At 41.1% G+C, this 23675-nt stretch overlaps 2 long non-coding RNA genes across 2 annotated transcripts in view; one reads left to right on the top strand and one right to left on the bottom strand.

Moving 5' to 3' along the window:
- Positions 1 to 22002, top strand: part of LOC136791468 (uncharacterized) — a 151961-nt gene extending 129959 nt beyond the window's left edge. Inside the window, exon 6 of the long non-coding RNA XR_010833632.1 lies at positions 21134 to 22002. This is a non-coding gene — a long non-coding RNA (uncharacterized lncRNA). The remainder of the gene's footprint in view (positions 1 to 21133) is intronic.
- On the bottom strand, positions 12661 to 20789 carry LOC125182709 (uncharacterized). Its single transcript, XR_007163087.2, has 3 exons — positions 20293 to 20789; positions 18315 to 18437; positions 12661 to 15239 (listed from the first exon to the last, which is right to left on the bottom strand). It is a non-coding gene; the product is annotated as an uncharacterized lncRNA (long non-coding RNA).
- Positions 22003 to 23675: the final 1673 nt, after the last annotated feature.

Raw genomic sequence — 23675 nt, 5'->3', positions numbered from 1 at the left:
TATACATTAACTCATTTCATCTTGTTTCTGTGGTGCTGTTTTGGATTATTTTTTCAACCATTGATTTACAGTTCATGTGCAAGCTGAAATTCCACTTTTAATATTCAAAGATATTAGGTCAGCTGTATAATTCATGAATTCATCAAAGTAAACATCATATTCTACCCAAAGTGTCTCGTGTTGTATTGGCTGCTCACCGCCTAGCAAGTGCCACAGGGACAGTGAATCAGAACATTTCCAAGGGGGTTGCCGACATTTAAGATGCAGAAAAATAAATGTAAACCCCAGTGTGGTATGGTGACAATCATCCAGAGGGCACGTCAAATTCCAAATGGCATCCTAAGGCAAATATGCACCCTGTTAACTATGCCACTTCCGTTTATTCCAAGTAGTAAACTAATAATAATAATGCTTTGTCAGTAATTCATTTTTCCTAAACTAAAGTGCAGTCAATGTACTTTGCATTGTTAAACAATCTGGAATGCATTAGATAAATTCCTGATCTACTTCAGTGTGGGTACAGCCAAGACAAACTGCGCACTATCGAGAAACAACTTATGTTTCCTCGAGCCTGGCAGTGATGCACCTGCTTTCAGTTCACCTTTCATGTTTACAAGTAGCAAGTGGCAAGGAGGAGCATTCCTTTAATTTGTTGTCACAACTCAATTTCCCTTCAGCCTGCTTCCATGCCCTGCTGCTCTGGAGCTGGCTAGATACTAGCACCAAGAATGGCTCAATCAAAATGTACCATAAGACAAATCTGACTTTTTGAAGCTGTTTGACCAAGATGATGTTTGTCTCAAATCTTTTACCCTGTTTCACCAGCTCTGCCTGCTCTTATAGACAGAGCTCAGCTCTCCCTGTCCGTGAGTCTGTATACCAATGCTGTCTTCATTCCTAGAGAAAGATTTAGAAGCTTATTTTTAATTAAAACAAAGCTGAAATAGGCATTTCTAAAGAACATCATCATGGTTAGAGCTGGAAAGCAGTTGTGAATTATGGCTAATGTTGGGTGCAGAAGCAGCTCTTTGGCAATACTTAGCACAGGTATTGTCTGACAGAGGTTTAGTTCTGAGGATAAAAACAGCAATTTGTTTTGATCTTAAAGTTGGCAATGAAACAGCAGGTCCATGGAAATTAATTTAGGAACAGCAATAAGATATTCTTAGATTCAGATCCAAATTTAAGTTAGATGGATATGTATTTTTTCTTTACCTTAAAGCAAAGACAAAGGTTTGGGTTTGGGGTTAGCAGGGCTGATGCACGGCAGACTGAAGCAGATTCAGTAGAGATGTGGAAGTCGATGCCTTGTATGAAGTGCTGCAGCTGACGGGGGGTGGGCCTTGCTTAGCCTACGAAATACGCGCAATTCTGAAGTTTTGGAAACTAATACATTTGGGTTAAGTTCACATCTAGAAGGCTTAGTCAGACTGCTTTTATAACTGGCAATAGACATATAAACCTTCATTCCCGTGCTTGGCTCTTAATTAAATACTCATATAACCTGGATAGAAGTGGATGTAATTCTGCTCTGCATATGATTTTCCTTACAAGTCAGACAGAGCAGTTAGAGGAACCTTAGAGTTTGCATTCAGGAAAGAAATGAATGCTATTAGCCTGGGTTTAACTGCTTTTTTAATCTTAATCCATTTCATAAGTGTGCAGGATAAACAGATTTTGTGCTTCCTCAAACATCTTGAGACTTCTGTTCTGCTCAGGGTTCTTTGTCTTCTCTGTAGGTCTTTCCCATGACTCACCTCTTTCTGAAACCTCTTTGTCTCATCTCTGCTCAAAAGAAGGACCTCGTCCTCCCATTGGTTGATGTGGCCCTGTGTTGAGGATGAAATTATATGCTTCACTCATAGGAGAGAAGCAGCAATACGTTTATTGATATAAAGTACTGACCTAACAAAGCTTGACTGTAAATAACACAGACACTTAAAACAATCCAAGATGGCAAGGTACACTTGATTATTTACTGCATAGAGGACAGGGAAAGTAAAACATGTTGGGGAGATCCTCCAGTTGAGTCATGAGGTTCAGAGTGGACCCCCTTGCTTCCTAAACTTGCACCTCTTGGTAAGGAGCCTAGGTGTAGCTGAATCCACTCCTAGTCCCAGACTTGGTCAATGGTTTGTGTCTGAGGATTATATGTGCACATTCAATCTAAGATATAATCTTACAAAGCTTAAGTTTCCAAAGTTTAGCAAGCTGTTAATCACTTACCAAGGATCTTTGGGGCAAGGAATCTCTCACAAGGAGCAAGACATCTCTACAGCATTGGCGACTTTGAGAGGCGTCCCAACTCAAAGGGAGATCCTGTCGTGCAGCCAGCTACCATGCAGAAAAGCTCAAAGGGCTCTTGGCCTGCTCACTATTTATGGGGTGGGATGATGGACTAATAGTCATATTGTTCTTTTGGCGCATGTTCGACTGGCTCTCAGCTGCTGAGTGAGATGGCCATCTGTCAGGCTCTCCAGCACCCAGTCTGAGCCAATATTGCGGTCACTACCAGCATGAGCAAGGCCTTGGGTGTAACCAGTACTGTAGACACTGTCTGCCTGAGCAAGGCCTTGGGTGCAAAGACCAGTGTTTGAACAAGGCAAAGGCCAGACTGAAAGCAGGAGAGAGCACATCATCACATCCTGCATCCGGCCACTTGCAGCCACCCTGGGCACCCAGGGAGTCTCCATTGCAAAAAATCTTGAGCCCCCTCTTCACCAAATCCAAATCAGTCCTCCCCTGAGACACAGACTGTGGTGGTCTTTGGATTAGACACTCAACTGAGAATAAACACAATGGTTTCAACGTCAGGAATTAATCGTGACAGATCAATTAATTTGAAATTAAACTGCTGCCATCACTGTCCTTTCCTTCCCATCACAGGGCATCTTCTTTCTATATTTTTTAAAGGACTCCTGCCTGGGCGGAGCAGAGCAGAATGCCGACGTGTAGCTTGCATGACTACAGTGAGACGTAGGTGTGCGTATCTATGTATATATATAAAGACATATGTTTTTAAGTATATGTATATACATAGATATATATACACTGAATAGTTGTCACTATAAATAAATACTGCAAGGAAATGCAATGTTTACATATAAATTTTAAATTACAAGCTCTTGCTGTCCAGAACCTAAAACATCAGCTTTTCTTTCAAATTCAGAGGGAAAATGTGGAAAAATATGGATGTATCGCCATCTGGAGGATAAGTGTATTCTGCGCTTGCCTTCTGCAGGCATCGTCCCAAGTTCCACAGTGTAGGGTGTGTGTGTTGTACCCAAAGAGAGGGGTTTAATCATAGAAGCATGAATAAGTGTCTGGTGTTGCGGTGATCATTAGTGTAATTTGAACTAGGTAATTGTGTGGCTGTGCTTTTTATGTCTTTGGAACAGAATAAACAACAACTTGCAGAGTAAACAACAGCAAAGGAGGAGGAGATAGGAGCAGTGGTGTTGGCAATGAAAGGGGTGAGAATTCAATGCATTTTTAGCTTTTTTCCTTTAAATTTGGTTTGAGATTTTAGGACTCTCCTAGGACTTGAAGTTAGGAAGATGGGAGGGGAAGTTCAATTTCAAAACAAAAATTTAATTCTAAAATTGGACCCGTTTCATTCACCCTGAGGAAATATGCAAGCCTGAAATAATATTCAGCCAAAGCCATTATGTATCCCGCTCAGATTGACAGCTCTTTCCCTTCTCCCTGCTGCCAGGGAATGCCTGAGGGAGGAAATGGTTCCTGGCAGAGGAACTGATCTGAGTGTGAGGTGAAATATTCCTTGGAGTACAACAACATGGGCTACACCTGATGGGCTCATAACTATATGTATTTACATGGACCTCAGCAGTGATGCCCTGTGAGTGCCCCAGGGGGTTGAGCCATGGTATTTCCGTGGTCTCCAGAGTGTCTATAAGGGACACAGCCCTGTCACACTGTCCTCCCCACCTGACTAAAACAGCTTTTCCCATTCCCCTGATACCTGAGGAAGATCAGCCCTGAGGCTGGTATCACTGAGCACCAATGACCGCCAGAGAGGTGTTGGTCTGAGATAGGTATGTGGAGTTCAGGAGCCTGGTTAGTAGAGCAAGTACAAGAAAAGCTTGTAAATCTACTGCATGGTACACTCTGATCCATTCCCAGTCAAAGAAAGAAATTACAGCCATTTTCCACAGTGGGCATTAGGCCTTGTAGGCCTGCCAGAACTGTCAGGGTATACCACTAAACCAGCAAGAAACATGTCAGCAGAAGCACTCGCTCCTGCAAGGCAGACAGGCATGCCTGCAGAAGTTGCTTTGTTGCCACGGGCTCAGTGCCAGCAGCTGGGTGCAGATTATTCATATAGGAGCCACAGAGAAGTCATACCATACACATGCTGCCTCTCAGCTGCATACAGATGAGGAGAAAGTGAGAGAGAGGTGAAGGGCAGCAGCTTCAGTGGCCTCGCTCCCCTTTGTCCATCTCCTGGAGAGGACTGGGCACCTCGCTGGTGGCCTGGCAGGAACCAGGCTGCTGTGGTGGGTCAGAGCCTCTGGGTCCGTTGGCTGGTGGCGAGAACTTTCCTGAGGCGTCTCAGGGTGTTGTCATGATATGCATCAGTCCTAGCATTAAAGTACGTGGTCATTCACCGTCAGCCCCGAGCAAAGTCCCGCCTCGCACAACGTCCAAGTGAGCAGTGCAGTACCACAGTGATTTCTGGTCTCCTGTGCCACAGCATGGCCACGTGAAGTGCAGGACTGAGGAGTAACAATGTCCTTTGTGCTCGTGCCCGTGATAAAGAAATATAGTGAAGCAGGCTGTGGTAGTGACAGATAGTCCTAACAAAGTAATGCACGGGCACAATTTAAATGAAAATATCTTCATTATAAAAAAATTCTAAACACCCACGTGCTCAAGTGTATGTGCTGGTCCTACTGCTTTAATCTTTTGGTATTGTGTTATGCTCTGGCTTAGGGAAAATGAGACTTGTAATAACCTAAATCTCTTTCTTAAGGAGTAGTACCTTTGCTTCTTTATTGTTAATGAAACCTTTATTTTTCTGATTGTTAATGGAACCTTTATGGTTGGACAGATAGCAGTAATTTCTAAATATGTATTTACAATACTAAATGCTTTAAAAATAACATTAGCTGCAGGTGATGGTAGGTAAAGCAATATTACATATTATTGCTTTTTAATTCCCCATAAAAAGATGCCATCAACTGCAGAACAATAATTAAAGCCTGACATTTTTTCCTTGTGCCTAACCTATACATTGCAAGGGGGCAGTCAGCCGCCAAAGATGCTTCTCTGCAATTATTGTACTTATCTAGGAAATAATCTAAAAAGCCTCACATGACAGGCAGGATGTCATCTTTCTATTCCTAAGCAACCCCTGACATCTTTTTTCAGGACAACTCATCAGCTTCCTGAAGAGCAGACAGCTGAATTTAAAGAAGCCTTTTCTTCTTCTCTGTTAACTACAGGACACAGCTAATGATGGCCCTGTAATGACAAAAACTGGGAAGAGCTCAGTAGGAAAAAGCTCAGCAAAGGCCAAGTTGCAAGCTGCAGTCAGTAAGGCAATGCTGATAATTATGGTGTGAATGACCTTCCAATGTAGCTAAAAATAATAGTAATGAAAATGAAATACAACACTTTATACAGAAAATTCAGGCTGGAGAGAAAAAGTGAGAGAAAAGAAGGAAGACTATATTGTCTTGACGTTATGCCTTCGTATTCCTATTATTCCATTTGGATATATTTTCTCTCTTTCTTCCAGCTCTTGATTGGCATCAGTTCAACTGCATATATGTAGTGGTTCAACATGTTGGTTATCTCATTGAATTCAGAGGGTCTCTTCTGGCACCTGCTTTAGTTGCTTGCTGAGATAAGGCTGCTCGTGCTGCCTTTCTCCTGGTTCCCTGTTTTGCTTACTCATTTTTTCTAGGGACAGAGCTTTCCTCCATTGACTGCTGCTTCCAACAGTTCTCACTTAACTGAGCAAGTCTACTTAAATGAACAGTGTGTCTATATTGGTGTCCTGAGACTCTCAGTTACGCAGTTGTATTCCACGTTTTGAGAAAAGTACCTCCTGTTGTCTGTCTCACCTTGGCTGCCCTTCACTTTCTCTGGATTCCTCTTTGAATCTTTTTGTTGTGCAATGAAGAAAATAGAGGTTTCTTGTGGTTTACAAGGTTACTTTTTCTTTTTTTCTCTAACCAGAGGCACATGAGCAAGGAAAGGGTCTTCACTCTGCTTGCCATAGGTAGTACCCACCCTCATCTCTTCAGTTGATACAGATTGCTAAGATCTCAGTCAAAATTTTCAATAAAAACATCCACATCTTAGATCAAGTTCTCCCATCAGTGATTGCACAAGATTCTGTCTATTCCTGCCCATCGATTGCCTTCTCTGTCTGGATACTACCAGGCCAATACCTAATCAAGAAGCTCAGTTTAACCTCTTGAACTCAGTGGCTACTTAGCAGACATCATGCTGTAAGTAAGAATATTAATTCCGTTCCTCTCAGTTCAAAGCAGATACTTAGGATACAATCTAGCTCAAACATACTAGTGTTTAATCAAATTAATTGTCTCACATCTATTAAAATCAATACAGAGTTTTTCAGAGGTTGTGTAGAAACAATTTCAATAAACAAGTCCATAGCTGGAAGGAAAAAGTGCCCACAAAGGATATATTCACAGATATCTTCCCACTTCCAGTGAGTATCTGGAGTAAGTAAGGCTTGAGTTTCACTGCCCTTTCTCTTTGGGTTTGTGATGGTAGCAAAAGCACTGGTCAATATAGGAGTGTGGTGGGCAAAGCAGCTGCTGAAACCAGGGTCTGTTTGTGGACAATTTGAAAGTATGTAACTGAGATAAATTCAGCAGGTAAATTAGGCAAAGAAATAATTAACACATCAGAGAATAGTGCAAGGGGAAATTCCTGGCAGGGAAGAATCTCTAAAGAACCAGAGGGCCTCACTGTACAGGGTCTCCCCTGTAGATACTTGCCTTTATGGAACCAAGGGTCTCCCACAGGGGAAAAAAAAAATCTTCCTATTGTAGCAGACCTCAAAATAATTCAAACTGTCTGCCAGTAATTAAATCCATTACATTAGCAACAGGTGGTGAAGCTGTAATTTTTTCACATCTGTTATCATTTTCATAAGCCAATATGTATTCATTGCAAGTGCTGTGTAAACCGCAGAGCAGAGAGGGCTGGGGTGATGGCTGTCGTCCAGGCAGCCGCTGTGCTCACTCCTGTAGTCTTCTGAAAGCAGAGCAGAGGGGATATGAGGATACATGCTGGGCAGGAAAGGGTTTGGGCAGGATCCAAAAGGGTGGGAAGGCAGGGGTTTTGATAAGAGGGAAGAGATTTCATAGGTTCTTATTTGGCTGAAAGAGGAAAGGAAGAATAAGAAAGAAAAAGGAAAGCAGGTTTGTGTTTAGAGCATTACCCTAACACTTGTTTTGGTTCCCTGCTATACCATAGACTTCCTGTCCTGGGCTGGAGCATATTTCTTGGTCCTGAATCTCAGCTCAGTCCCCTTAACCTTCAGGAGACGGGATGGTCTTGCCACCTATCCAGATGTACCTACTTTATTTGGCTTCAATAATTAAAGAGAAAAAGAAAAAGCAATTGATCCTGATTTGCTCTGTTACCAGGTCCTTCAGGACATCAGCCAGTACCTATCAGACGTTTGCCATAACTGAGGCCTTCTCACCAAAATTTGGGGGTTTGATGCAACCAGTACTTTACAATGAAAAAGTGTTTAATGAAGAATGTCATATAGTACTTGCAAGTTGTACAGGTTCAGAAACTGGGAGTTCTAATTGCAGAATGATATACAGATGAGAGGTTGTTCAGAGGTCTTTTGGATCCCTGAATCAGCAACAAATATAATGAACCCGACATTGTCCCATGTTTCAGTCTGAAGCTTGACAAGACCTGAAGCATCTCTCTAAAACACAGTAGTAGTTGATACCTAATTTGGATATATCTGCACATTCTCTAGTAAACCTATAGTCACTCTTTCTGCTCACGCTGTCTATACAAAATATCATCATTAACCAGACTGCTGAATGTGTAGTATAGATCAGCCAAAGTTGATGTTTAATAAATAATAAAACAGTGTGGTATGCAATTCAAAGACGTGCATTATTATATTGAGCGCAAGACTGGGAATATCAATTTCTCAGTGTGTACAGCTAATTCAGATTTATATTCTGAGTGTGAAGAGAGACATACAAAAGCTTATGTGAAGTACCTACTTCATCCTATTGCAATACTAAGGATACTAACTATTGCATCGGGCTACTGTTTTGTAGTCAGTAAATTACTGTTCACTTAGAGAATCAATCCTTAAAACAGTAGTTTAAACAAAAAGCATATAACAGAAAGTTATTTTTAGAGGAATTTCTTTAGTGGTATACTTGGTCCATGATAATAAATAGATTGCTCTAATTCTTTCAAAGAATCGTCATTTAACTCTATTAAACTTTGAACTAACAAACTGGTGCAGGTTTTTTAATGGTAAGGACTGTCAGTAAGCTCATGTTTCTTTTCTGAGGCCCATTGTGAAGGGCAGAGTTTACCCCGCAGCCTCTGGGTGAAGGCAGAGTTCTGGGTGGTAATAGAAATGGGTGCAGACCCAGTCAATCCAGGCATTCTTTCTGTCTTCCTCCTCCTCCACTTCACGTCCTCCATTTTGCTTTCTCTTGAAGGTGGGCTTTGGAGGAGCGTTATACTTGTGGAGGATTGTGAAGACACTACCAGGTCCCCTCTTCTGGATGTGAGAGGCCCCACTGCGTGCAGGCCTCGTTCTCAAAAAATCCCTGTACCTGCTCTGCTCCCCTCCTGCCCAGCTCCTTCAGATACACCAACAGCCTAGTTAACCCCTGCCAGTAGTGCAATCACTAATTCAGCCCAGCCATTCTTGCTCAAAGGCATCTGAGATCTATCCAAGGTCCCCCTGGACACCACCCCAGTTCCTGGTGGGAAGGAGGTATCCAGCAGTGGCTCACATTAATTCATCCGTCAGGGCAGCAGCAGGGCCCCCAGGCAGCCCCCTGCTGTTATTCCAAACAGAAAATGAGCAGGAGAAAGGAAAAACTCTCTGATGTCCCATTCCCTCTATCCCAAAAGCTGGATTACTAGACATTAATTTGTGGGATGATCTTTGCCCACGTGAGGCCAATGTCATGATTCTCAAGTACTGTTCTTCACTGAAATCACTAACTTCAGAGTTGCCTGTGATGACACAGGGAGTCTCCAGCCTTGCAAGGGAATGAGCCAAAGTAGATTCAGTGGTCTTTGGGGAACCATAGCTTATTTGTGAGCCTTAGCAGTGTTATTTGATTATTTGTCTTCAAGGGTTGTGTGGTGAAGGCAGGCTTCCTGGGAAATTATTACATGCTGCTCAGTGATTCACTGACTGTTGGCCACAACACTGTTAGTAACCAATTTATCAGAATCCCTTTGAAATCCTTCCCTCTATTAACATTTCAGCAGTTCCGTTCCTTTGTAAATCCACGGTAGTTGTGTTACTCAGGATGATTGTATGAAAATGGTTTCAAACGCAATGATTACATATTGAGCAGATGAGCTGTCTCGGCTTTATGTCACAGCCCCATCTGCCTGTTTTAAATAGGCTTCCTGCATTGTGCCATTTCCCTTCATCGGGTAGGCAGTAAAAATGACTGCTCGCACATAGCATCCTCATTCCATCTGACCTTTCCAGAGTGTTATTCCACTCAGTATACTTCAAAGTTTGTATTTCCTTCTGCAAATATCATTTGAGTCTGATTCCGTTTTGGCAGCAGGTGCCGTTACAACAAAAGCTGTCCCTTCTTTGTCTCCCTACGTTTAGTGTGGAGGCTGAAGTGCGACACATCAGCCAGAGCTGCTGGAGGCTGAGGTAAGCCCAGGGAACAAATTTCAAAGCTGGATCCCACAGGGATCTGAATTATAGTTAAGATGGAAACGTATAGGTCTTGACTGTATGTTCAGCACTGGATGACATATATACTTGAATTTGGACTAGGATCAGATGAAAGGTTAAATTGAATTTGATTTAGACAGTCCTTTTCAGGCATCCATCTGCTGTCAGTTCTTAAAAGGCAAATATTTTCCTTACAGGTTTTATAATTCCTACTATTTACACTAGTTTGGATGAACACTTTGCATTGTAATAGAGCAGCCACAAGGTGTCAATGTAGCGTAGCAGATTTGTAGTAAGGATTTGCTAATACAGCATCATTTGACTGTTAACACAATTAAAACTTGCCTTCTGGTGGGTTACTTGGATAGCTAATTGCAAAAAAATCAGGTCAGGTCGCAACTTTTGTACCTGATTTATTTCATCAAAGTCCTCTTCGGGACACAATCTACAGACTACAAATACTGTAGCACTGTGTTTTAGAAGGAATGGCTGACCAAATGGGATGTTAGACTGGTGGGAGTGAATTAATTTTTGGTAAAGTATGAGAAGTGACCATAAGCAAAGAATACAACATGCAAATAAATTAACTCCTCACAGCAAGGAGTCAATATATCTAGATGAACTGGTGCATGTGTCCAATTAGAGGAGGCGTAATGACTGGTAAGACAAGAAAAAGATGGAAAAGCAATATTAATGAGTTCCATTTTGTCTCGTTTAGACGCAGATCTTTGTGTGTCATTAAATATAAAGGGAAAAGCTTAAAAAAAAAAAAAGTCAAAGCAAAAACTGAGTTCTGAATTACAAAGGATGTGGAAGCAATTCAGTTTTGTACCCCAACAGGGGGTTAGGATCTAGGGAAGGAGGGTCTGTTAGAAATGAGAATGAAAGCCTGTTAGGAAAATGACTCCTAGAACTGTGAATCTCTCTCTCTTTGAAGTATGCATTAATGGCTTTGGGCTAAGAATTTTCAAAGGGGTTAAGGACTTAGCTCCTACTGAATGTCAGTGGCATTTGGACACTTCAGTGCCATAGTCTGCTTTGAAAATCTCAGCTTAGAATATTAATTTTAATGTATCTTTTCCACTGTAGTAGGTGGGAGAGGATTCATGACAGAGATGAACAGAGAAGCTGCAAAAGAAAAGTTTCTTTGTACGAGTCTTTCTTTATAAATTATTGTACTTTACTTAATCTACTCAGTCAAGTACAAAAGTATATAATAATAGGTGGCCGAGCAGAGGATATTACATTATGTGACATCCTTCCCTTGTGTTAACTCTGCATTGTGCTTTGCGCTAAGTGGAGGGCACTGGCTAGCAGATAATACAGTAAAGAAATCATTGGATACGTTTCTTAAAAGGACAGATGGAAGATGTTTATGCAAAGAACTGATCCTCTCAGATTCTAAACCAGCTGTGACACCAGGCTGTCCTTTGAGAGAGATTTTATTGGGCAACAGATCAGTGTTGGAGGTCAAGAGAGCAACAGCAACAGATGCATCATGTTCTTTGGGTACTCTCTGGAGGCAGGTTGGGACAATAGCTAGAAAAACTGCAAAGTCTGTGCGAATAAAACTCACGTTGTTCTTGTGCTTCTCTTTTGCATTTCGTTTTCTTATCATACATCTTAACAAGAGGAAAGGCACATCAGCAGTACTGGTGTGAGCATGATTAAAATGCTACAGACACTTTTAAGCTCTTCAGAATGAGAGGATTTTGAAAAGATGGGTTTGCAAATTGATAGTGGCAACTCAAAGTGATGGAAAAACCAGCAGAGAAACACCACTGCTGGTCACTTGTCAAATATGTTGGGATCACCTTGCTGTCAGAGACTTGGTCTCATGTTGGTCTTCAAGTGGAGAAGAGAAAATATTCTTGCTCCCCTTTAGTGGTCTAGTGACACTGTGGTTTTTAAATACTCTTTCTTTTACCTCTCCTCAAAGGAAAACAATGCTGAGCATTTTCACAGTATCATAGTATCACATATTTCTAGGTTGGAAGAGACCTCAAGATCATCGAGTCCAACCTCCGACCTAACACTAAGTACTCCACTAAACCATATCACTAAGGGCTACATCTAAACGTCTTTTAAAAACCTCCAGGGATGGTGACTCCACCACCTCCCTGGGCAGCCCGTTCCAATGCTTAATAACCCTTTCGGTAAAGAAGTACTTCCTAACATCCAACCTAAAACTCCCCTGTCGCAACTTTCGCCCATTCCCCCTCGTCCTGTCACCAGGCACGTGGGAGAACAGACCAACCCCCACCTCTCTACAGCCTCCTTTAAGGTAACTGTAGAGAGCGAAAAGGTCGCCCCTGAGCCTCCTCTTCTCCAGGCTGAACAAGCCCAGCTCCCTCAGCCGCTCCTCGTAAGACTTGTTCTCCAGACCCCTCACCAGCTTGGTCGCCCTTCTCTGGACTCGCTCGAGCACGTCCATGTCCTTCCTGTAGCGAGGGGCCCAAAACTGAACACAGTACTCGAGGTGCGGCCTCACCAGAGCCGAGTACATGGGGACAATCACCTCCCTAGACCTGCTGGCCACACTGCTTCTTATACAGGCCAGGATGCTGTTGGCCTTCTTGGCCACCTGGGCACACTGCTGGCTCATATTCAGCCGACTATCAACCAATACTCCCAGGTCCTTCTCGGCCAGGCAGCTTTCCAGCCACTCATCTCCCAGCCTGTAGCTCTGCTTGGGGTTGTTGTGCCCCAGGTGCAGGACCCAGCACTTGGCCTTGTTGAACTTCATGCAGTTGACCTCAGCCCATCGGTCCAGCCTATCCAGATTTTCTTTCTTGGAACGAACTGAACAAAAACTAAGGGTTTTTGTTTTTTGCCTTTTTTTTTTTTGTAGATAGTTTTTTGTGTTTATTTTAATTACTGTTGTGCTGAAGACAACATAAAACATAAAAAGGTGTGCTGTAGGAGGATTTGAGGAAAGAAGTGAAATTGACTGGAAGCTCATTTTAGGGCTGGGAGAATGAATGCTGAAAAAACACATGTACCAGAGCTGGGATGTAAAATGTCCCAGTGAGCAAGTCACTTGATTTCTAACAAAAGTTGCTACTTCCACGTTTTTGTCACTACCGTTGGTGTAAAAAGCAAGAGTTTTTTTTTGTTTGTTTGTTTTTTTGTAGAAAATCTCAGGCCCACAGTAACTTATAAAATTGGTTACTGCTACTGAAGTACTTATTCCTAGACAAGAGCCCAAATCAAAGGGTTAGATATGTGCAAATCCAAAATGAGCGTCTTTACAAAACAACAAAATGCCTCTCCTGACAAATGCCCAGGTTTCACCGTGTATATTCCAGTCAACCTGTCACCAACCCCAGCTGTGGTATCTGCTTCTGAAAAATGAACACTGCTTTGCAGCAGAGAAAGCACAGAACATATGGCACCACTTGTCTGTGTTTATCCTGGTTTTATCCAGCCTGGACTAGGGAAAACGTTTTGTGAGATGATGAGACTGAAGTTCCTTCTTTTATGCTAAAACTGTCACATGCCCAAACACACAAACTGTGTTACCTCAGCAAGAATCTAGTGGTGTTTCTTAATTATCTATTGTATCCAACCTCATATTTTCCTACCAGCTTGAAGCACGGATAAATTTTTCTCATGTTTATCTACAATAAATATTTATCTTGAAGGATGCTGATCGGTATCCTCCCAGGTCTTCCAGGCCTTCTCAGTATGGTCTTAACGACCCTATGTGAGCATGTGAGCATTAGTAGGTTTATTACGTCTGTGTCTGGGAGCCATTTCCTGGATAATGATTTGATTTTCTTGGATCTGAACAGAAAGGGAGTTCTCATCCCACTGTATTTACAGTCTCAGAGATAACACATGGGTCCATACAGCTCTGGCATCACATGGAAGCCTTGAGCCAATATATGATCAGCACAAATGGCAATGATCCTAGTGCATTAGCAAGCCTAACTGCCACCAAATCTCCAGTAGGGAAAGCAAAGCGTTGAGGAAAGATGAGAAGGAAGACATTGTTACAGCTGTGTAGTTTCACTGAGCCCCAATGACTGCATGGAAGGAAAGGGAAAGGACACCTGTGAGAAAACCTAACAGCTAAGTAATCAGAAAGCATACATCCATCAGGTGCTTTAGTGCCTTGATGGATCAGGACCCAGGTCTGTTGCATTGTGGAAGAATGGATTTGCTGTTGAAACAATAGATTGTGAAGTGGGAAACTTCCCAACTTGTGTGTTTCTACTGATACAGATTCTAGTTTTGTGCACTTGGAGATGTACCCTTTAATTATATGACCCTTTAAGGAGGAGTCAGCAATGAGGAAACGATTTCACTTCCACCACAACCAGCCACTCCAGACTTCGAGTCATCCTAGGTTTTCCCTAGCATGGAGTGTTTGTCCTAAGAAAGTGCTCTTTCAAAGCAAGGCACCCACTTTAAATTCAGTAGGCTGCTTTCTTCACAGATTGCAATGTTTTGGAAGTTCAGGCAAACACAGATTAGATGTGGGTGGCGTTATTCACTATATGAATCATATAAGGTGGTTTAGAAGTGCGTTGTCTTCTGCTTCGTGTTACCCAAATGGGGACCTTAAGATCAATTCTCAGACTGTCAGCGGCTTTCTTGCAGCACAGCCACTTGTCTGGCTCTGTGTCTGTCCACATCCACAGACAAATTTCCCCAAGAAAGAAGCTGTATATGATTTCTTTCTGTTCATACCCTTCACAGATATTTTTCGACAATACCCAAGTTCCAGCACTGTTTATAGTTTCTGTGTGGAGTTGTCCTTAGAGAGACATGTGAATCTTTGCTGTGGCCAGTGTTGTAAAGCTAACTAAATATACAGCCAGTACTAGGGAGTGGGCATTTACTTTTGTTTGGATCTCAGCACTGCTTTTGACACCAGTGGGTATAGTATGAATTGGCAAGAGCACTGTGAAGGTAACTCAAAGACTTCTTTAATTAGGCTATATTAGGTATAGTTAGCTCGGTTGCTTTCTTCCTGTTGGACTGTGGTTCCTCCAAGGTGTATTCTGAGTACCTACAACGGACCATTCTTTAATCTCCTTGATTAGAAGTGCCATTTTTTCTTCTTTTTATTTCATCTTCCTGCTAAAAATGTATTTATTTTGAGAAACCTGAATCCCCAGCGCCTTGCTGCTGGTATGGTCATTGCTGCCTGCACAGTATGGACCTGAAGCATTATTATTTGCCCAGTCTCGCAGTTCCTGCCAGTCACACAGCACTGAAGCAGGCAGGGATATAGGCTGAGAGGCTGCTGCAGAAGGGTGTGAGAGCAATGCAACCCACTGGATTCCTTTCTGCCTCCTCTCTGTCCCTATTTACACAGAGAAGTAAAAGAGAGACATGGATTATAACTGCTTTTTTAAGCAATAAGTATATAATATAACACATGCAATACTTTCAAGGAATCTCATTTTGAAATTCTTGCTACGGTTCGGGACAGCTGGTGAAAGCTAGGAAGAAGGTCTCTTTGCAAGTGCTTGTGAAACACAGCACATCCATTGCAATACGCTGGTTGTCCCGTAATAACACAGCACTGTGAGCTGAGTGCGTACCACCTTGACCGCATAACCCTAAGGAAAATGACCCAAATTGTTCTTTCTGAAGGCATCATTCAGAACACTGCCAGACCTGGTGTCATCAACCATGAGTCACAAATATGATAATACAATATAAGGTATTGAATAATATTCTCAACTTGTGATTCACTGTGCCATTTAAATGCCACCACTAGCATTCTGAACTCCATTCCAATATATATAAGTTTAGATATCCTTCCAAAATAAGCAAGTGACTTACAGCCGTAAATTCAGTTCACCCCAGCTACTAATAGTGCCCAGAAAGATTATGTTTTACCTCTTCTGGCAAGGACAAGGTAATAAATATTCCAGTATATACTTCCCCCCTCAGATCTCCTCTCTCTTTCACTCTGAGGATGCCAAAAAGAAATTTTTAGCATTTCCAAGGGGGTTAATTCTGTTTCAGGTAAAGAGAGGTAAAGTGACCTTCCAGCTTTAGTTAACCGGTGTGACAGGACTCCATGTCTCGAGGCACAATTTAGGGGTATCATGTTTGTGACAAAGCATATGGGAGATGGCAAGTGATCTCCCTCACATCTGCTCTGAAAGGAAGAAACATCTCCTGAAGAAAAGACAACTCTGGAGGGGATCTGACAGAGCACACTGCACGTGTACATGATCAAAGTACTACCTTCAACTCCAGGCAGTAAAATACTGTTTGCTGGAAAACAACCTTTGCCCATCAGACACAATGTCTCTTTCAGAGCAATATTTCTAAGTTTTCTGTATTGGTGCACACCAACACACTCTGTCTCCCACTAGGAAAAGTCATTAATGGTTTGGCATTGAATGGATGATCTCTGAGTAAAGTTCAACACCGTTTGGGTCTGTGTTCAATGATAGATAAACTAAAAGTCATGGCTTGTTGCCTCTGCCACTGTCACCAGATGCCATCTGCTGGATAAGCTGCATTTGTATCTATTCTGCGCAGTTCCTGTGAGTTGTGTTGGTTTTATTTAAACTTATTTATTTTCAGTAGACTCTCAGAGCACTGTATGTCCTCAGGACATAGATTTCCACATTGCTATTTCCTCTTTTAAGCAGTCCCAGTAATGATTCCCCATTCCTCAACCTTGTATAGAGATGTGGAGTCTAAGCATTCCACTAATTTGGGCAAGACATTTTGACAGAGGACCCATTTATCAAACAGCAAATAAGCAGTGGGTCCAAATGCTAACTGTGGACACTTGCATCAGAAATGAGGCCACTTGTACATACCAAAATGTAAAAAAAATGAAGATCACTCATACGCCAGAGGAAAAGACACTACTGAGGATCTGAAACTCACATTTCTTCAAACGCAATACTCCAGATATGATAGTTGCAGAATTATAAGCATCCTCAACCCTGTTACATTATAGCAATGGTATATTTTTTAGACTTTAAAATAATCTTGAACGTGTTCTAATATTTACATATAAACTCAGAGTTTTGCTAGCAGAAATCTGAGCAAAATCATGTGGGAGACTGAATGTGAAGTAAAGAAATATTCTTGCTACAGGAGGATTTATTTTTAATTCTGCAACTACTGTTTGTAATCTGTTCTGTGCACCTGCTTACATCACTGCGTTACATTATAAATATCTGCCAGTGAAGTGCACTAGTTGATATAAAAAGCCAAATCCACTGGACGCAAATGTGATTAAAGACTCAAGCTCAAAGCTGCAGTTCCCTTTCTTACAACTGGATCTAAGGTATAATTTCCTTGGCTTTGCAGCAGTTATTCTGAATTTACACATGTGGATGTGAATGGAGAATCAAACACAGCACATATTATGCACAACTTAGGTAAATATAACTAAACAAACCGAACAGACTTATGCACAACTTAGGTAAATATAACTAAACAAACCGAACAGACATCTCTAAACACAGTATGAAGATTAATAGAGAGAAATGCTTGAATCAAAGCAAATTTCATTTCAGCCCAGCTGGCACATTTCATGTTATCAAAATACATTAGGCTTCTAATCATTTTAAAACAGGAAGTAAAGATAGAGTGAGATTTTATAGTGCATAATAACAGGGAGAAAACAAATTCATAGATGTCATCATCAAAGCAGCTTAGAAAAAGACACACACTTGGATACATCTGCTTTTGAGCTACTGCAGACACAACTGTCTGTCAGCCCAGGGCTGAAGGGCCGTGGTTGCAGTGTGTCAGCGCAGTAGGTATTGGGCTCATCTCGGATGTTTTGTGAAAAAATGAAGAGAAAATGGAATTGCCAGAAGATCTGTGTAACAGGCGATTTCAGCACGAGACGGATGACTGATCACCACGTCCTGTGCAAGACCTAAATGGAAAGGATCACAGTACACTTTCAAAAAGTTAGCATCAGTACTGAGAGGAATTTGAGGAATACAAAAAGTATCGATAATGAGCTCACCTCAACTGAGTGTAGCTCTGGGAAGCACACCGATGTCAAGCAAAAATGTCATTCAAAATACAGGGTTTGACTGGCATAAAATAGGTGAACCTTAGCAGGATACCCTATTTCACAGGAAAACTCAGTGAAAAGGAAGGGAGATGAAGGCATTTCTTTTTCTGAATAGTGTTCTGAAAAGATACCGTGAGGACGGTAACCTCACAACTGATATAACAAGAGATGGTGACGTGCGCGAAGGCCCTGGCAAAGCAGACCTCCCCTGGAGCCAAGAGCGGTGCCGCTGCCTGCAGGACCAGGTCGGAAATTGTCCCCACGGCTGGGCAGGGCCGAGAGGAGAGCGTCAGAGAGCTGTGGTAATTAACATAATTACGTTTCCTCACAGGGTGAGTGGGAACTGTCTAGTTGCCTTTCCAGGCATGTTACCTGCAATTAGCTCGCTGGAATGCTGGACTATAAATTACTGTCAGAAGAAGCTTTCTAACGAGCAGCCTCAAAGCGCTGAACCACTGGGGAACAGAGGCTGATTCAGAGCGTCCTTCCGCAGTGCTGACAGATGATATATGTCATCAGAAGAAAAAGAAATTAACACAGGGAAATGTGGGATTACCAACAGGCTTAAACTGAAGTTACACCCATTTTTCAAGTTAGTTATACAACGTTATTCTGTGCTTAAAGTACAGAGTTCCCATTCAATACAAAGACTGTGTACAACTAAAGTCAAGAGGTGAGAGCTGGCAGCGCTGCGTGCTGGTGGCCCATCTCCCCCTGCTGCCCCCTTCTCCATGAAGTACCTGGGCCAGGCCTAATGCAGCCAGCTCCCTTTTCATTAATGGCAGCCTGCACATGCAGGGCTTCATTTCCCACGAGTTAATTAACATCATTTTTTGGAGAAGAAAGTCTAGGGAAAATGTCTTGTGTCGGATTTACATTGTACATTTTCTTAAATATCATCCTAAATTTATATCTGCATAGCAAGGATAGTTCTTTTTCCTTGTGACTCTCATTTTGAGTGAATGTAACAGGACTTTGGTCAACTTGCATTTAATCTGGAAATTATGCTGTGCCTTCACAAAAGTATTGGGAATATGGCACAATCCCCCAGATCACTATTTTCAATATTTGCAATGTGTGCTGGTGTAAAGTATGCATGTGAAATCCTCAGCTAAACTCTGCTCTCTGGCATACACCCAATTTTAAGCAGAGGATTAAGCTCAGACTATCAAGACTGAGTTAAGCAAATGCTAACTTGGCTCAGGTGGTGCCCAAGCACAGGCTGTGCAGCAATAAAAACCGTACAAAAAGAAATATAAAATTGCACAGTTTCATGTACAAGTCTGATCCATGCTGTTATGGCTTTTGAAGTTAGAAGCTAGACAGGCAGAATTTCACTTGTCTCTTGTACTTTTAAACATTTCAGTTTTCTTTCTTTTAGATCAGCTACTTCATTGCAAAGAATACATGGATTCAATTACAAATCAGATTTTTTTTTGTACCTCTAACTTGACAGAGCAATTCTCAGTTTCAGCATTGACAAGCTCTTCTGCCTAACAAAATAATTCACTGCAAATGATTTAATATGACCTGAGAGAATATTTTAAGGCTGTAAAAATGGCTTTAAAAATACAGTGTAGCATTCTGTCTCCCAAAAGATTACAACAGGATGTGTTTGACAGCCCTGGCTTATAAAATCATTTTGGTAACAGTTATATGTACAAGAATTGTCAAACATGGTGTTACTAGAGGTCAATTCTCATGTTCTCACTTAATACAAGTGTAAAATATAGGTGACAAATTTCATTGTAGCCTGACAGTTTTAGATGTGCAGTAGATGTAATATCAAAAGTATGTCTTAAGCTAGAAGTGGCATTTTTATCATTTCTCAGCTGAATACACATCCTTCACAATGTTTTGATCTTCTTGTAGCAGAACATGAAAAATGTACACCAGAAAGCTGCCTCACGTTCTAACAAGCTATTTCCTATGAGCCAAACATTTTAAATGCTGCATTCTTTCTTATTTTGAATCACTGCAATGACAGGAACAAGACTCGAGAGAGTTCTGGCAGATTCTAGGACAAAGTTTCAAGAAACTATCAAAGTTCATAGTTTTCCATAGTAGTAGTTTTATTTTATTTTTTCCTTTCTTTCCCTCTTGCATTATATTCTATCCTGTTAAATGCTCATGTGGTTCCAATTTCGTATTCTGATCTAAGCAGCTGGCAGTGATGGGCCCAGTTCTACCTGTACTCATCTTCATGGTGGTACTCCAGTTACCTACAGACCCATGACATCTGCGCAATTCTCAGATAAAACCAATCTGAATAATTGCCCATGTAGTCTTTGAATGCCATTTCTCTGTAAGCTCCCCAGCAACTGTGAAAATATTAGTGCTGAATAGATACCTTCCCTCTGATCCCTTTCCCTTAGCGACTGTGTGACGCTAAGGAACACCCCATAGCTGGGAGCGGTGACTGTTGGGCATCCTGCCTGGAAGCTTCAGTAATTCATCCCTACTGCACGTATGATACACGTATATGTATGTGCACACATATTTAAAGATTCCAGAATTCTTGACATAATGAATTATCAACTGTATTTTGAGCAATTATGACTTGGACAATGATGCCTTTTTTGTAGAAGTTTAAAATGGGAGTCAAGGATATAGTATTTATGGGGGCCAGTTAAAGAGAGTTGATATTTACCTTCATAGTTAGATGGAAATTATGTTGGTGCCCAAATTCCATAATCTTTTTGAAAGTTCTGAGGAGACAGAAATGTAAAATCAGTTATGTAGTAATGGTACTCTTTCTTTTATATATATATATATTTTTTTATATTACAGCTATAAGACTGTGAAGAATCCATTATTTTTCTTTTTATGGTGTTTTTGCATCTTTTTTTTTTTCCCTATAAATGCATTCTTTTGGAACACAAAAGGGAAAGTGTTGATTTTATTAAAATAAAATTATATACCTGCATTTGTACTGAGGGGAAATTATATCAGAAACAGGTTATAATACTGGCTGGTCAGTCAGACCTTTATGGTCCATAAGTGTTTGTGATGGCTCACGGCAGCCCTGAGAAAGGTTACTTTGTACCAGTGATCATTAGGGAGGATTTGAAAACACAGGCTACTAAGTACATTTTTCTCACCTGCCCTGCTGGTGTGGACACTGCAGTTGGGTCAAATTAAAATTCAGTTGCTTTGGAGACAGAGAGACTGAAATGTTGTTATCCACACAGGGAACAGAAAGGACCAAGGAGCTATACGTCATATGCCCCGAACAGTCCAAACTACCTTCCATCTGGCTAATGGAAGTGACACAGGAAAGGACAAGGAAAGGTGTTTCTCTTTAGAAAGAAAAGGTGAATACAGTGAGCATCTTCCAAAGAAACATGGGACTTGATGAAAGCTTTAGTGTGGCAGTGGCAGAGGATTACTGCAGCCTTAATGAAGGTAGTGACTGGAGGCAGCCGCACCTGCACAAGTTTGTGCTGCAAGACACCAGTTATAAATAAATTTACTATCTTCTCTATATTATTGCTAGAGATCATTAAAAATATTCTAGCAATTATTTCAGTCTAAAATCTGGAAAGGATTTTTAAAATTACCTTTATTATCTGTAGTGTCAAGTTGTCCATTAAATTTTTTTTGCTATGTTATTAATTAATTTTAAAATTACTGTCATTTCCACATCCCATTTTCATGTTTAAAAAAAAAAAAAAAGTGAATCATAGAAACTTGTCTTTTGTACCATTTAAATGGGGAATTAATACTTACAAGACTGTTTTTCTATTTCCTGGGAAAATATTTACATTCGTTATCTGTTTTTCTCAAAAAAAGTTCCTTGGCCGTTCACCAAGAAATGATGTCACTAAGGTGCGACACCAAGGAGAGTCTTTTTGCCAGCAACCTTCTCCCACATTAGTCACTGCAGCAGCTAAAAACTGTGCTCCTTCCCAGCAACCCCTCTTAGCCATTACTATTAGCTGAAGATTGCTATGTGCACTAGACTAAAAAGTTCATTGTATTTTTCAATGCAAGCATTTCTTTCCTGGTGCTGTGTGGTTGCCAACCTCTCTGCTCTCCCAGGCACTACGGGACTCTGACAATTTCTAATGATGACAAAGTAATTCAGTACTGTCTGTGTTTATTCTTCCAGGAATAAGCTGCTTTAGCAGAAGCACATTTCCAATGTGTGTGACCTTTGCTCTCCTTAATAATTCTTTCTGACAAAATGAAGAGACTGCAGCATTTCTTAATGGGAGCTCTATTAACTGTTGCATCTTCCTGATTATTAAGGAATTGGAAAAAAAAAAGTCGTATTTATTTAAACCAGCCTAAAATGCGTTCATTACATAAAATTGCCAAGCAAATCAGAGAAGCCCAACAAGTCTAATCCATTCAAGAGGCAACAGCTAAAAGCTAGAGCTGATTTCACGTGGAGTTGTGGGTGTGAGCTTCTCTTGGCAGAGACACAATCACTAGTACAAGGCTGATACCTCTAGAAGTATTGGCTCCAATCTGTAGGACCACCATGCCTACACAAGGAGGGGAAAAAGTTTTCTTAACATTATGTTTCTATTTCTGAACCTCCAGGGCTGAGCAGTTCATTACTGATGTGGTATAGAATAGCCCCAGGACAGTTCTGCCTTGCTATGGTCTTCTAGAAGTTAAGAGCATCCAAGAACAACTGAAGAACCAAGTATTAACTACTATTAACTGCACAATAAAGCTGGATGAAAATGTAGACCAAAAATGTTATACTAGTGCTTGATACATGTTAGCGAATAATGACTTTTTGGGAAAGACCACCCATCCCTTGTTAAGACACACGCTGGTTAGGCTTTCACATGTCCACCTTTGCCACAGTAGGACAAGAATACAGATGCTGTCACCACTACTTAGGGCTTCCCTGATCTGCAGAGTGGAGGTTCAGTCCCATTCCCCAAAGGCTTCTGTCATCATTCTGAAAGGTTTTGTTTTAAATCTCTATACTAAAAACTGAAATACTGAAAAAATATATTAGTTTTCTTATTTCTACATTTTCTAATTCAGTGAGTGTGTCCTTCCACTATTTTTAATGGAGCATAGGCTGAAATGACTGACTCTCATCTGTTTATTCACCCAAGCAGCAGCAGCATTCATTCTTTGGGCATGAATACAGCCTCCTGCACTAAAGCAATGGATTTCTTTTGCTCTGCATCAAAGAGGAGGTTCATATGTATTCAGATTCATGTTTATTTATTTATTCAGGCAAATGACTGGTACAATTAACTGACAAGATCAAATGAAGAGCTGGAGCTTGCAAAGCACTCCTTAGCTAAGAAGAGCCCACATTTGTGTTTAAACTGCAGGTTATAAATAGTTCTTCAAGCAATAGTTTTTAAACAGTGCTACTGAAAATATTGACCTGAGCACATTTCTGACTTTTAGGGAAGCCTTGGCTGAGAGCCCAAAATTCTTTAGCCTGCCTGTTTCGTAAAACATTATGAAAAGACTTCAATGGAAAAGCAGCTTTAAGTTTGAAGGCATATGTATTGAGTTGCGAGCGGAACTTTCTTGTGTAGATTTATCACTAATTACTATCCGAGTATTAGGTTATGGAACAAAAAGAGGGAGAAAAAAACATACAAATCCTGTTTAAAGAAACATGGGTTAATAGTAAAAATAATGTCTACGCTTTGGTTACACAAGCAAGCTATTTTAATTGTTGCTATTGGAAGAGAAGCATCAGCATACTGCATCTTAAATCATCTAGAAAAATGTATTCCTTGGCTTTTT

Source organism: Anser cygnoides, chromosome 9, assembly GCF_040182565.1.
Source record: "Anser cygnoides isolate HZ-2024a breed goose chromosome 9, Taihu_goose_T2T_genome, whole genome shotgun sequence".
Classification (NCBI taxonomy): Eukaryota; Metazoa; Chordata; class Aves; order Anseriformes; family Anatidae; genus Anser; species Anser cygnoides.
This window is presented reverse-complemented; position numbering and strand designations above follow the sequence as displayed.